Source organism: Rattus norvegicus, chromosome 6 (genome assembly GCF_036323735.1).
Source record: "Rattus norvegicus strain BN/NHsdMcwi chromosome 6, GRCr8, whole genome shotgun sequence".
Classification (NCBI taxonomy): Eukaryota; Metazoa; Chordata; class Mammalia; order Rodentia; family Muridae; genus Rattus; species Rattus norvegicus.
Window position 1 is genome coordinate 107,302,073 of NC_086024.1, and position 13,684 is coordinate 107,315,756.

A 13,684-nucleotide genomic window follows, 5' to 3' on the forward strand; every position below is an offset into this window, starting at 1 on the left:
AAGTGGGGTAGTAAAAACTACGGGGTTGGGGATTTAGCTCAGTGGTAGAGCACTTGCCTAGCAAGCGCAAGGCCCTGGGTTCGGTCCCCAGCTCCGAAAAAAAGAAAAAAAAAAAAACTACATGTTACATACCAAAACAAGGCAAGCATACACACAGAAAACATGGAGTCCATTTTGTGAGTTTGGGGCCTGCTGTGGAGTGTGGTTGATACACTCAGTGTCACTTCATTGATGAAAACTGATTTTTTTCTCTCTCAACAAGTATCAATAACAGATTGCTTCTTGGTTAGGGGTAGGACTTGGTGCCCTCTACTCCTTCTCAGTGCTCAGATTTTGTCTAGTTGAAACTTGTGCAGGTCTTTTGTGTGCTGTCATGGTCTCTGAGTTCATATGTACATCAGTTTGTTATGCCTGGAAGACTCTCCTTAGAGTTATCCATAACTTCTAGGTCTTACGGTCTTCCTGCCTCCACTTGGGCAAAGATCTCTGAAGGGAGGAGTTTGATAAAGACATCTCATTTAGGCTCTGCTCCAAAGATTCTCCTTCCCACGTTGCCCACTTGTGGGTCTCTAATAATTATCACTCACTGTAAGAGTTTTCTCCTGTGAGGGCTTAGCAGTGATGTGCTGGTCTGTTACAGCAGTACACCATTAGGAATCATTTTATTTCTATGTTCACTGAACAGAATAATAGTAGTAGGTTTTCTCCTAGGGCCTATGATCTATTTAGTTTCAGGATCTTGGCCACTTGTGCAGTATCAGGTATGAGTTCCATATTAAGGAATGGGCCTTAAATCCACTTTTCTTTAAAAAGTGGTTGGTTACTTCCATTACGGTTGTGCCACTATTGTGCCAGGACAGCTTGCAGACAGGCTGTTATTGTAGGACCCTGGGTTTGTACCTGGATGATACTGATGGTCACTTTTCTCCTCCTTCCGGCACTATGAAGTTAGTCAGTAGAAGGGAAACTACTAGTTGGGCACCAGCTCATTTTCTCCATGTTCTGTGGATAAGAAACAGGTTTCTTCAACAGTAGGGTCTTACCAGGTTGTGAAGGATACCAATAACATTGGTTCTGTGTGATCCCGTTGGCCAGTGACTTAAGATGTAACCCATTCCTGATTCTGACGGTTTTGCTTGGTAGTATAAGCTGTCTGGTTTTACTAGTAAGGGGGGATAATTGTCTCCCCCATTGTATGGTAACGTCTTTAAGATTCCTTTCATGTGTGCTTTAGGAAGTTTCTACAGTTTAGGCTTCCTGTAACTTTCCAAGGTTAGTGCTAGTTGTCTTTCCTCACACGCAGTTCTTTACCTTCTCCTTTATGTCCCCATTCAATCCTCCTGTTCTAGTGTATCTCTTTATAGTACTCTGTTCTATTTTCCTTCCTTGGAAGACCTTCTGCTTCCTGTTCCTTTCTACCTGCGTAACCTTGTTATTTGGATCAAAACACACCCATCTAAAGTTTAAAAGCTAGCACTCATGAGAAAACATGTGTGTCCGTACTTCTGGATCTGAGTCTCCATACCTAGTCTGTCTGTCTGTACAGCTACAGAGTGTGGAAACCAGTGTGGGGATCCACTACATCCAGTGCTTGGATCCACTACAAGATCAGCTTTACCACTGGGTAGACACCCAAGCAGGGACTCTGCCTTACTACAGAGATCCTTGTTCATCTGTGTTCTTTGCTGCTTTATTCATACCAACCAGGAATTGGAACCAGCCTAGCTGCCCATCTACTGATGAATGGATAATGAAAATGTGGTCTGTTCACACAATGGGATATTACCCAGCTGTTAAGAAAAATGTAGTCATGGATTCGCAGGTAAATGGGTGGAGCTAGAAGCAATCACTTCTCCCTTTTAATATCTTTGCATGTAAAGTTTAGGATAAAAATCAAGCACCTTTACCAAGGCTACATTAAAGCCATTTCTGCCTTTACTTCTGGGTTGTGTAGTTCACCGCTGTGCCAGAGCCATGCGGCCTCCTTTCTTTCAGTTCAGCCTGATAAACTGCGTCCTCTTGAAGGAGCTTTGCACCTGTTGTGTCTTCTCAAAGGAGACTGCCTTCCCTCCTGTTCTCAGGCTGATTGACCTAAGTGTCATCTCACAGAGGCCTAACCCCATAACTGCAAACAGCATCTGTCTTAGTGTCATCACTTCACCTTGTCAGCTTCTTTCATGGTGCTTCACAACCATGTCTTTGTCTCTTTCTTTGCATGCTCATTGTCTGTACTGCTGTACTGTCGTAGCGCTTACAAGCTCAGTGAGGGCAGGGTCGGGTGTGCTAGTACATTATTGTCTGCTCTGGATGAGTGTTTGTTGATTGAAAACTGTGTTACGTATAGGAACCTTCTTTAGGTTGAACACCAAAACTGACCTGGAATAGTTGAGTGCAGAGTGCTGTAGGAGGCTGCATTGTGAGCAGAGTCATGTGTAGAGTTGGTTTCAGTGGCTGCAAGTTAAGAATCAAATGCCATAATGACTCCAGAAAAGCTTGTAAGTCACCCAGTACAGCAACATGTGCAGGTCTTGTGTGTGCAGCCTTGTAAATGTATGTAGCAATATGTAAAGTAATGTATGCTAAGTACTCTGTGGAATAATTATCATAAATTAAATGTTCTTAGAAAATTTATGGCTTTGACTCTTTCCTAGTTGCCACCATTATTCATTTTTGTGGTTGATCCTTACCTGTAGAGTGAAAGTTTCCTTGAAACCCTCAAGCCCTGAGTCCAAAGATTCAGAAATTTTAAAGACTAGCAAAACCCATCCAGTAGTTTTCTTAAGATCGGTTCCTTTAGAACCTTAGCTAGCAGGGGCTGAGGATGTAACTCATTGAGCAGTCTTCTTATGGAATCCACATAAGCCAGACCTGGGGTTACAAGACTGTAATCTAACATTCAGGAGGTAGAGGCAGGAGGATCTCCTGTTTACGGTCATCCTCAACTACATAGAGCCTATACCACATGAGTCCCTGCCTCAAAATTAATTACAGCTTCAAAGGCTTAGTCCATTATTATCCTGGCAGGGGACATGCTGGCAGGCATGGCAGGCTTGGTCCTGGAGAAGGAGGTGAGGGTAATCTCTTGATCCAAGGCAAAGAGCAGTAAGACTGGGCCTGGTTTGGGCTTTTGAAGCCTCAAAGCCCACCCCCAGTGACACACCTCCAATATTGAGGCCACATCTCCAACCCTTTTAATCCTACCAGACAGCCCCACACTCTGGTGATTAGCATCTGAATACATGAGCATATGGAGGCCATTCTTCTTTTCTTTTCTTTTCTTTTTGTTGTTGTTTTTGTTTGGGTTTTGAGGCAGGGTTTCTCAGTGTAGCCCTTGCTGCCCTAGAACTCCCTTTTGAGACCAAGCTGGCCTCAAACATAGAGATCTGCCATCTCTGCCTTCCAAGTGCTGGGAACAAAGGCTTGGGTTACCACTGCCTGAGTAAAAGGGACAAAGTTTGAATGTCAAAACGTGACCAGAAAACAAGCCACTACACTTACTCTGTATGTCTTGACCAGGTACAGACACAGGGATGTACAGAGAAAGTCATGACACTGAAATCCACAGTCCAGATAGACGCGGTTAACTTCTTCTGTATAAATATCCTCATTAGTAAATGCCAGACATTTTAACTTTTAAGTCAGTGAAGCCACAGACTTCCTGGTTAAATCTGCGCTCATAGGCTGGAAAAGAAATAGAAACTCCACTAGTTTCCAACAGTGAAATGGTTTTATGACTTACAGAGGTTTCAGAAATGCTGGAAAGCATTTCATCCTTCACCAAACATAGTTGAACTAAGAGAACCACCTCCCTCTGACTCCCGAGTGCTGTGATCAAAGGCCTGTGACAACACCGCCCATCGAAATGACTCCTTAATAGTGCTGAGAGAAATTACAACATGATGTGTGGAGTGAGACAACCCTTTTCTTGATTATAGGCTACATACTTTATTTTCAATTTTTAGCTCTAAAATTTTTTTGAATTAAGGGGCTGGAGAGATGGCTCAGTGGTTAAGATCTCTTCCAGAGATCCTGAGTTCAAATCCCAGTAACCACATGGTGGCTCACAACCATCTGTAATTAGATCTGGTGCCCCCTTCTGGCTACAAGTGTACATTCAGGTAAAACATACATAATAAATAAATAAATCTTTAAAAAGAAAAAGGAAAAAAAAGAGCCAGGCAGTGGTGTGGTGGCTCACGGGCTCAGGAGGCAGAGATGGAACTCTGTGAGTTTGAGGTCAGCCTGGTCTACAGAGTTCAGGACAGCCAGGGTTATACAGAGTTATTTACTTTTTATTATTTTATTTATTCACTTTACATCACAGCTTCCTTCTCCTCCCAGTCCCACCCTCATAAACCCCTCCTCAAATTATCCCCTCTTCTTCTCAGAGAAGCCCCCCACCCCCAGTGTGTACCAACTTGCCCTGGCACATCAAGGCACAGCAGGCCTAAATGCATCCTCTCCCACTGAGGCCAGACAAGGCAGCCCAGCCAGGGGAAAGAGATCCAGAGGCAGGCAGCAGAGTCAGGGACAGTGTCTGCACCGGTTGTTAGGGGACCCACATGAAGACAAAGCTCCACATCTACTGCAAATGTGTAGGAGGTCACATGTTAGCTTTTTAAACCACTTTAGGGTGAATATTGTTGTAGTTGAATATTGGAGCCTTTTGGTCTAAATTCCTACAAATAGGTAAGGGCAAATGCTGGTGGAGGAGGGGCTAAAAGCTGAGGTTCACAAGGTAGGATCCCTCTCACAGTGAGTAAACCTGCCTGAAGGGCAGGGTGTTCCGTGGTGAGAGTGCGGGAGAAGGGGTGGAGGTGTCCAGGTCTTCGAGAGCTGCCTACGCAGTGCTTTCTCCCTTGAGTTGACGATGGATGTGGGATTGTGAACAGGGTTGAGAGCATCTTTGAGACTGGGGAACTTGAGTTCAGAATGTTGAACAGGAATTTTAAGGAGAGAAATGTAGGGTGAATATTTATTTAAAGTTATTCACATAGCTACTGTGTTGTAGGGAGATCCCAAAACTGATTAAGAAATAAATATCCTTGAACAGAGCTCCAAAACCCAGTAACATCTAAAAATGGGTGAGAAAGATAATAATTGCAGGAAATAAAGAGGAAGAGAGATAAAAGAAAGAATATCGAAAAGGAGAGAGTGATGGGAATTTGCCAAGTTGTGCTCCCAAAGGCTAATGGCTGACCTAGGTCTCTATCAGCTGTGTTGAGTGTGGCCTTGTATGCCCTTCTCGCCCCCACTCAGCTCTTTCCAGCACAGGCGGCATTCAATGAAATAGTAAACAAAATATTTCAGTAACATTTTTGTCTTTGATAATAGCAAGAGTTTTTTTTTAAAGCACTATTTAATTCAAATTTAGTCCTAATTAAAGCTTTGTGCTGCACTGATACGCAGCACACAGCAACTTTGATCTGGTTTTCTCCTAGTTTTGTACTCAGATGATTCTGGGACAAGACTCCCTCATTATATTATTTGGTTTTGTTAAGTCAGATGATTTTCCCTGACTCTTGAGTGTGGCTGGGGAAGGTGAGAAGGATAGATAGATAGATGTGCTTGACACCTGGGTACAGAGTAGCCAGGAAAGCCAAGAACTCAGCAAACATTCTGTAGACTTCCCATTGCCTTTATAAATCACATAGGTGAGCTTTGCTATAGCATAGTGGAGTGAGTGTTGGGATTCTGGTTCTCTCGGGTGCCTCTCTAAAGTTGGGGTGTGCCTGCGAGTTCTGTGGTAGAACGGGGAAGCTGTGGGCACTCCTCTTAGAACTCCTGTCTCTAAGAACTTGTACAGTTGATGCCAGACTCTAACTTTGTGTCAAGATAAGAAAGAAAAGAAAACCCAGGGAAAGAAGCCATTTCCTTTTTGAGGTTTTCTGGCAGGGTGAAAGAAAGTTCCATTCTGTAGAGCTTTGTGTACACCAGGTAGAACCCTGAGAGCCAGCTGATCTGCAAGCAGCCAGGAAACCTAGTCACAATTTGAGAAGCCTGAATTAGGAGCCACCTCACTTCCTTTTCCTCCCTCTCCCTCTTGTTACTGGGCTGTCTAGACACAAACTAAACAGGTCCAGCCACCTGCTGCTCCTCCTTAGAACTTCTTATTTTGGCATAGCTTAGGGTTACAGAAAAGTTACAGGACAGTGCACTCTCTATAGGGTCATAGAAAAGTTATGGGACAGCACACTCTCTATAGGGTCATAGAAAAGTTATGGGACAGCACACTCTCTATAGGGTCATAGAAAAGTTATAGGTCAGCGCACTCTCTGTGTACCTTTCCCAGCTAACTTTTTATCAAGTGCTTTATGACCACAGTGTACTTATCAAGAAAAGGCTTTAGCATTGGTTCTGGGTGTTAATGGACCACTCACTCTGTGTAGATTTTGCCAGTTGCCTTTTCTACTCCAGGAATTGTCCCAGACCTCTGTACTATATCATCTTTAACTTGGTTTTTCCCTCTCTTTCCTCACTGACAGGCTGGGGTTATAGTCTTTGAGGATTTGTACAATTTATAACACTTTTCCAAATGTATCTTTTTATAGATGTTTATGTCTGTGATGGGTACATTTCAAGTGGACATATAGAATACTCTGAACATTTTTGAATAGGGTACTACTATCCTGTAGTACTAGGCTACTTGAAACAGATATTTACCATATGCAGAAGACTCCAAAATGAACAGTCTTGACACCCTATTCCTGGCAGAATGGGCACCTGTGTCTTCGTATGTAAAGTCTGGCTTCTTAATTTATAAATTAAAGGTGATGAGCCTAGGGAATGTCCTAGTGTCCTGGAGGGTTCTCTTCTAGGCTGTTTCCTGCAGGCTTAGTCTCCATGCTAGGGTAATCCATACATGTAGGAGAGGCGCTGTGTGCCCTATGCTGGATCTTGTGCTTTGCTCTTTGTGCTGTTTGGTTTCCTAACCTTCCTACCAGGCAGATGGATCTGTTCTGAAGAAAAGATTGTTCATTAAACGAGTCTATGCGTTTGAGTATAATGTTTTACAGTTGTCCAGTATTTTATTGTTAAGTGTTCAGCAAGGCACTTTTTAAACCTGAGAAGATGATGGTGCTGTAAGGGTACCATCTTGGAAAATTGTCGGAGGCAGTGATGAGAGCAGACTGGGAAGTGCAGACGAGCCAGCTACCATGTGCACTCAGCCCTGGCTTTCCGTATGCTGGTTGTGCTGTGTTAGACAGCGTTTCCTTAAGCATCTCTGACCTCATGCTGAAGCAGGATGAGCTTGGCAGGTGGTAAATAGAGGTTTGAAAACCCGTTTTTCTTTTTGGCATTTTAGTAATGTGAAATCCTCAATTTGAAGATGCTTTGAGAAGACAAGAAAAAGTATAGCTAATCTGCAAAGATTATAGAAAGACATTTGAGTTTGTCCATTATGGGCACGGGGATATGGAAACACATGTGCTACCGAAAAATAAGCTTAGTCTTATGTTCCTACCATCTTAGAGATTTCAGATGAACAGGGAGTTACAGAATACTACAGGTTCACTTAGGTCTCCATCTAGATTCCATGTGGGCTTTGAAAAATCCTGGTTACTTGAACTGTACGACCAGTTTCCACACATGGCATCTCACAGGACTCACTGGAAAGTGTGCTGCCCCGATACTCACCCTTGAGCTCAGACCTGGAGCCATCTCTTTAGTCCTGTTTACAACTGACTTTTTTTTTTTAAAGATTTATTTATTATATTTATTATATAGAAGTACACTGTAGCTGTCTTCAGATACAAGAAGAGGGCATCAGATCTCATTACAGATGGTTATGAGCCACCATGTGGTTGCTGGGATTTGAACTCAGGACCTCTGGAAGAGCAGTCAATGCTCTTAACCACTGAGCCATCTCTCCAGCCCTACAACTGACATTTTAAAAGTCTAGGCCAGCTAAACTATTCTATTTCACAGGTTTGTTTAATTGTGCCTCTCCCCTCAGTCTCTAGAGTTCCTGTAAACTTCAGCCATATTTTATTGTCCAGAGTTGCAGTTGGAGAATTATCATTTGTAATGTAATTCTCATTTCATTGTAGATTTATCATCTGCCTTTGATTTAGTGATCTTTCTCTATCAGGGTCAAATGCTACAGTGTTTTGTGCATTATGCTTGTCAGCGTCACTCAAGATCCGAGTGTCCTTGCTTTCCTTCCTTAGATAGGTCCAGGTAAATTCCCACAGCCTAGCCACTCTGGTTGCATGCCCTGCCCTTCGTCCCTGTGAGAGTGTCACCTGTACCCAGCACAGCTAGAGTGGGGCCATCGCTGGCATAGGCAGACTGTTCTCCTTCTGGCTCCTTTCAGATGAGCCCACTCATCTGCCTTAGAAGAGTCTGGAGCTTTGTGGCTGTTGTTGTGACATTTAGTTTATCATGATCTACTTGAGCATTGCTGGCCTGTGACACAGGACACAGTCTCTGTACAGTTTCTCATAGCTTAGAGCCGTCAATAGTGTAAAACAAAATTGTAACTAGGAAATAACTTATCTGAGTGTTGTTTTTCTCTACCTCAGTGTATCAGTCTCTGGAGAACAATCCTGGGTGTATGTCTTTTGAAAAATGCCAAAACAAAACCCCTACGTACACACAGCAGCAAAGCCCTCGTGTGACCGTAGAGAATACTCGCCTACCCTGGGAGGTCTTAGTCCTTGTGAGTGCTTCCTGCTTAGTTCCAATTTAACTTTAATGCGTGTGTGTGCATATGACATAGTGCATGTGGAGGTCAGCAGACAACTTTGTGGAGTTCTTTTCCTTCTCTCTTCCGTTCTCCCTTTTTTCTGTTTGATAGAGGCTCACTCTCTGTAGCTCAGGCTGGCTTAGTATTTGCTCTGCAGACTTGGCTGGCTTCAGAGGTCTGCAGCCTCTGTCTCCCAGTGCTGTATTACAGGCCCAGCTTTTGCCTTTTGTGCTTACTTGATTCTAGAGGTTATTTTGCGTTCTCAGGCTTGGTGACATTCACCTGTTGAGCCATCTTGCTAACCCCAATTTTCACTTCTTTGGTTATCCTGTTTTTGTTTTTGTTTTTCCATTATTGCTACACATCTCTATTAAATAACATTGGAGATAGGGACACTTTTGTCTTGTTTCTTACCACAACAGGAAGTTTTGTATTTTAAAGGGAATTCTAACGTTTTGTTTGGACTATTCCTTCCTTACTGTGTTACAGAGTCATCAGTTTTCTACTCGCTTCGCAGTCTCAGGCTAATGTTGGGTTCTACCAGTCTTAGCTATGGAGTCTATTTTTAAGTTCCTGTTCAGTATCTCTAAACCACGTGTGGTAGAGGTCTGTTTGCTGGTCCTTGTCATGTCACTCTGAGTATAAACATTATTGAAAACATAAATCTTTATTATGCTGTTGTGTACCCATGCACTGTTCTTTCAGGTTTTCTAGTGTAAGCCTCAGCACAGCCTGCTAGGAGTTAGATGGCTGGTACAGGCTTTCAGAGCTCCTCTGCCATAGTAAGTCTTCTTTCTATGTCAGGACTCCCACCATGGCCACCTTGAGTCCTTCTGTTTTATATATAAAATCATGCGTGATGCTTCTTACTCATGTGCTCCTGCATGCCAGCCTGTGACTGGATTGGAATGATCGGAATGCCCCCTAGTTGTTTGCAGTATATGTTCTGAATCAAGAGCTCTCAGAGCTGTCGTTTCCATCACCATCTGTGTATCTATCCTTAATTCCAGCTTTGCTTCTTGACTAGCGTATTATGTGGATAGTGCGGGAGTCCATTTGTAGACTGCACTGCCCTCCCGGGCTTTAGTTATGGCCTCATACACTTACAGTGAGATCGTTCGTCTCAGTGATCATCTGGGATGGGGGTTAGCCGTGTTCTGTGACACTTTATAAATGGAGTTATTAAACTTTAATGTCCTTTCACTTACTGGTCTAATGTGGGTCTTTCCCTGCTGTGTTTAGACTAGTTATGAACTCCTCTGTCCACCGCTGCCACCATTGCGCCTGCTGCTTCATCCCAGCTACAGAGATGCAGCCTTGTGTATATCCTGTCCAGCTCAGTTTGATACACACAAGATCAGAATTGCCAGTGCTTACACGTAAGTGGCAACACCTAGCTATGTGTTTCCAGGATAGGAGCTTTTGGAAAAGATTTTAACATGATTTTGGTATGGGGAGTGTCACGGCTTCTGCTGGATACATGCTTAGGACAGTGTTCAGCATCCTGTAATACAGAGGACACCACCTCATACCAGAGGTCATGTGAATGAAAGTGTCAGCAGTGCTAGAGCATTGCCATATATGGCTATCAAGAGAGCAAAAATCAGTTCTTGGGTGTGTGTGTGTGTGCGCGTGCGTGTGTGTGTGTGTGTGTGTGTGTGTGTGTGTGTGTGACATAGATCTTAGTGTTTTTTAAGTATAAAGTTCAGAGAGATGTATGCACAGTACATACAGATATACAAGCATATATGTGGTACAGAGAGATATATGCACAGTACATACAGATATACAAGTATATATGTGGTACAGAGAGATGTATGCACAGTACATACAGATATACAAGCATATATGTGGTACAGAGAGATGTATGCACAGTACATACAGATATACAAGCATATATGTGGTACAGAGAGATGTATGCACAGTACATACAGATATACAAGCATATATATGGTACAGAGAGATGTATGCACAGTACATACAGATATACAAGCATATATGTGGTACAGAGAGATGTATGCACAGTACATACAGATATACAAGCATATATGTGGCATTAGACTTTCAAGGGGCCAACGTGATGGCAGAAGAAAATGTCTAAAAGGTTTGTTTGTTTGTTTGTTTGGTTGGTTGGTTGTTTGAGACAGGGTTTCTCTGTGCAACACAGCCCTGGCTTTACTGGAGCCTGTTCTGTAGACCAGGTTGGTCTTGAATTCACAGAAATCCACCTGCCTCTGACTCCTAAGTGCTGAAATTAAAGTCATGTGCTACCACCACCTGACTTTTTTATTATTATTTTGGTCTAAAAGGTTTTTTAGAAGAGCTTTACTAGGGGGAAAAAAAGGGTTTAAAAACCCTGTCTTGGTAGACCATCCAGTTGGTGGTTAAAAACTCAGGCTGCGATAGGTCACTGTGGTAGCTCAGTGGGTAAACACTGCCAACCAAGTCTAATGACCTGGGTTTGATTCCTGGGCCCATAAGGTAGAACAGGAGAACTGAGACTTGCAGGTTGTCCTGTAGCCTCCTATGTGAATTTACTGTAAGTAAATAAATATGATCAAAAAAAAAAATCTTGGGCTTTAGCGACAGACTGGATATAATCCTGTCCTTGTCTTTTTACTGGTTATGGGCAAATGATTTTATAGCCTGAGTTTGCTATCTGTAAAATTGGAGATAATAGCACTACTTTCTTCAAAGGATTATCCTGAAATAAAACACCAGATTAGTCATCATAAGGGCTCCAGGGTAGGACAGCTTGTGTTTATTACTGTGTAAGCAACCCTTAGAGAAGTGCCTGAGACTAACGTGTGCCCAGGGATAACGGGTGCACCAATCACAGGGTGAGGCATGGAGCATGCCCAGGTTTCTCTAATGGGAACTTGCGGCAGTGAGTATGCCACGCCATAGCTTCCTTCCTCCCACCCCCTGGGTAGGCACTTCACGTGTAACTCCCTTCAAATCTGGTATGTGATACCTTGTCCGTGTTAGTATTTCCTCTTAAAGTAGACCTGGAATATGGGGTAACATCATTCTACTGCAGACAGACTGAGTGAGTTTCAGACAGATGTGCTATAAAGAAGATAAATGGGTTCTGGTCATAGTCTTAGGAGTGCTAATGTACTTCTGATTTATGAATCTTACTGGCTTTCATTTTGTGTTAGAATTTTAGCTTACAGTCTACTTCACTGAATTTTAATGAAGCAAGAATATAATCAAATAACTCAATAATCCTTGTTAATATTTTAAATTTTTTCTACTCAATAGAGTTTGGATTTTTTAATGTAATTGTAAAAATTAATTTATCATAACTTGCAGTCCTCTGATGTCATTCGTGCATGATTGCATAGTATGTTTACAAGAACATACTTATACTTCTGTCTGAAAGCAGGCTCTCATTTTATATGCATAAAATAAGCCAGTTACAATGTAAATAATACAAATGGCATGTTTTGAGGGATAGGAACCAGAGGACCTGGCTGCCATCGATGTTATGTTGACAGAGTGTTAATGAATGCTTAATCTCTCTTACTCTAAGTCCTGAAAAATTGTTTCTGTTGAATACATCAGCAACTGGTGTGAAGTTGTTGAAGTCAGACTTTATGAAATAGCTTCTGGTCCTTTTATTTGCCATATGGAAATTCAGTCTTGATTTATCTAGGGATTTACTTAGACTGATGCTGCTGCTGCAGGAGTGATGACTGTGCCGTTATGTCGTCCTGATTTACAGAAGGAGGCAGTCATGAAGAAAAGTCTTAGTGTAGGACACCCCCACACTCTTTCCAGATGGTTAGGTTTGCTCAGAAACCCACCCGGATGTAAATCAGAACATTATTGAACCTCCTGAGTTGCTTCTCACAGAACAGTTCTCAGGCCTGAGTTCGGGATTGATGTGGTGTAGTCTCTGAATGTTACCCACTGAACGATAGCTACAAAGGGTCCTCGTTCTCAGGCTCTCTTGGATGCATGGATACCTTTACCTTACGGTTTTATTTGCTCAGTTGTAACTAACTCTCAGATGTGTCAGCTACTTGGAGTTACTCTAGGTTTGCTAAGGCTTCAGGACGGTCTCATCAGAAACCACTTCAGTTCAGAAAGGATTTTGAGTCACTGATCCCATTACTAAGTTTATGCTGTTGGGCTTGTGCACTTACAGGCTTCTTAGTGATAGTCGATCTTGAAAAAGGATCCCACAATGTGGTGCTGCAGCCTTTGACAAACCTTTTTAGATTGGAATTGTTTGGAGGCCTTTGGAAATACTCACAAGTTGTTTATTGTTCTTTGTTCTCTGTAATAATTTAAAGATAGTTTTGGAAACAGGAGAAGATGTGCTGTGAAAAAAGTGTTCCACTCTCCGCCCTCTAGCTATGATCTTGCAGAATTTCACTTCTCATCTGTCATGTTAACCACACAGTTGTCCCTTGGTATTCTCATCTGTCATATTAACCACACAGTTGTCCCTTGGTGTTCTTATGGGATTGATTCCAGGACCTTTCCGTGCCCAGCACCCTTTCCATATAATGTTTGTATACTGTAAGACTGCATCGCATACCATAACCTTGGGCTTTTTTATCTGCGCCCAAGTTTCCAGATAACAACTCAGGCTTATGAATAAATGCCCAGGCCTTAAGCTTGGGTGCCTGTAACTTATATAACCCATTTAAACTATTCTTTGCCACAAGGTACTTACCTCTCCTCAGTTTCATGTGTCCAGTTTCCTCAGAGTCCAGGGCAAATCTTTTCACCTGACTACTCACAGATTTCTGATCTCTCTGCCAAATGTCTCCCCTTCTAGCCCTGCCAGTCGCTAATAGACCATTAGATTTTTATTGGCAGGTGATGCTTCCTTCCACACAGTACACAAAAGATCCCTACATCTCCCCCTTTTGGTCCAATATCCATGTTGGAGGCTTTCTTTCTCCAGCATGAATAAACTGTACAATAACAATTATGAAAACTGTCAGGTGAGAAGACATTCACAGTATCCACCCATACGCA

At 42.6% G+C, this 13,684-nt stretch overlaps 1 protein-coding gene across 9 annotated transcripts in view; it reads left to right on the forward strand.

Annotated features, from left to right (window-relative positions):
• Window positions 1–13,684, forward strand: part of Pcnx1 (pecanex 1) — a 136,873-nt gene that overhangs the window by 5,369 nt on the left and 117,820 nt on the right. Inside the window, exon 1 of one of the 9 annotated variants that reach the window (XM_039112298.1) lies at window positions 9,933–10,068. The exons of the other annotated variants lie outside the window; for them this stretch is intronic. The gene's annotated coding sequence lies outside the window, so the exon portion shown is untranslated. Of the gene's footprint in view, window positions 1–9,932; window positions 10,069–13,684 lie in introns of those variants that run through there. 9 annotated transcript variants of the gene reach the window in all.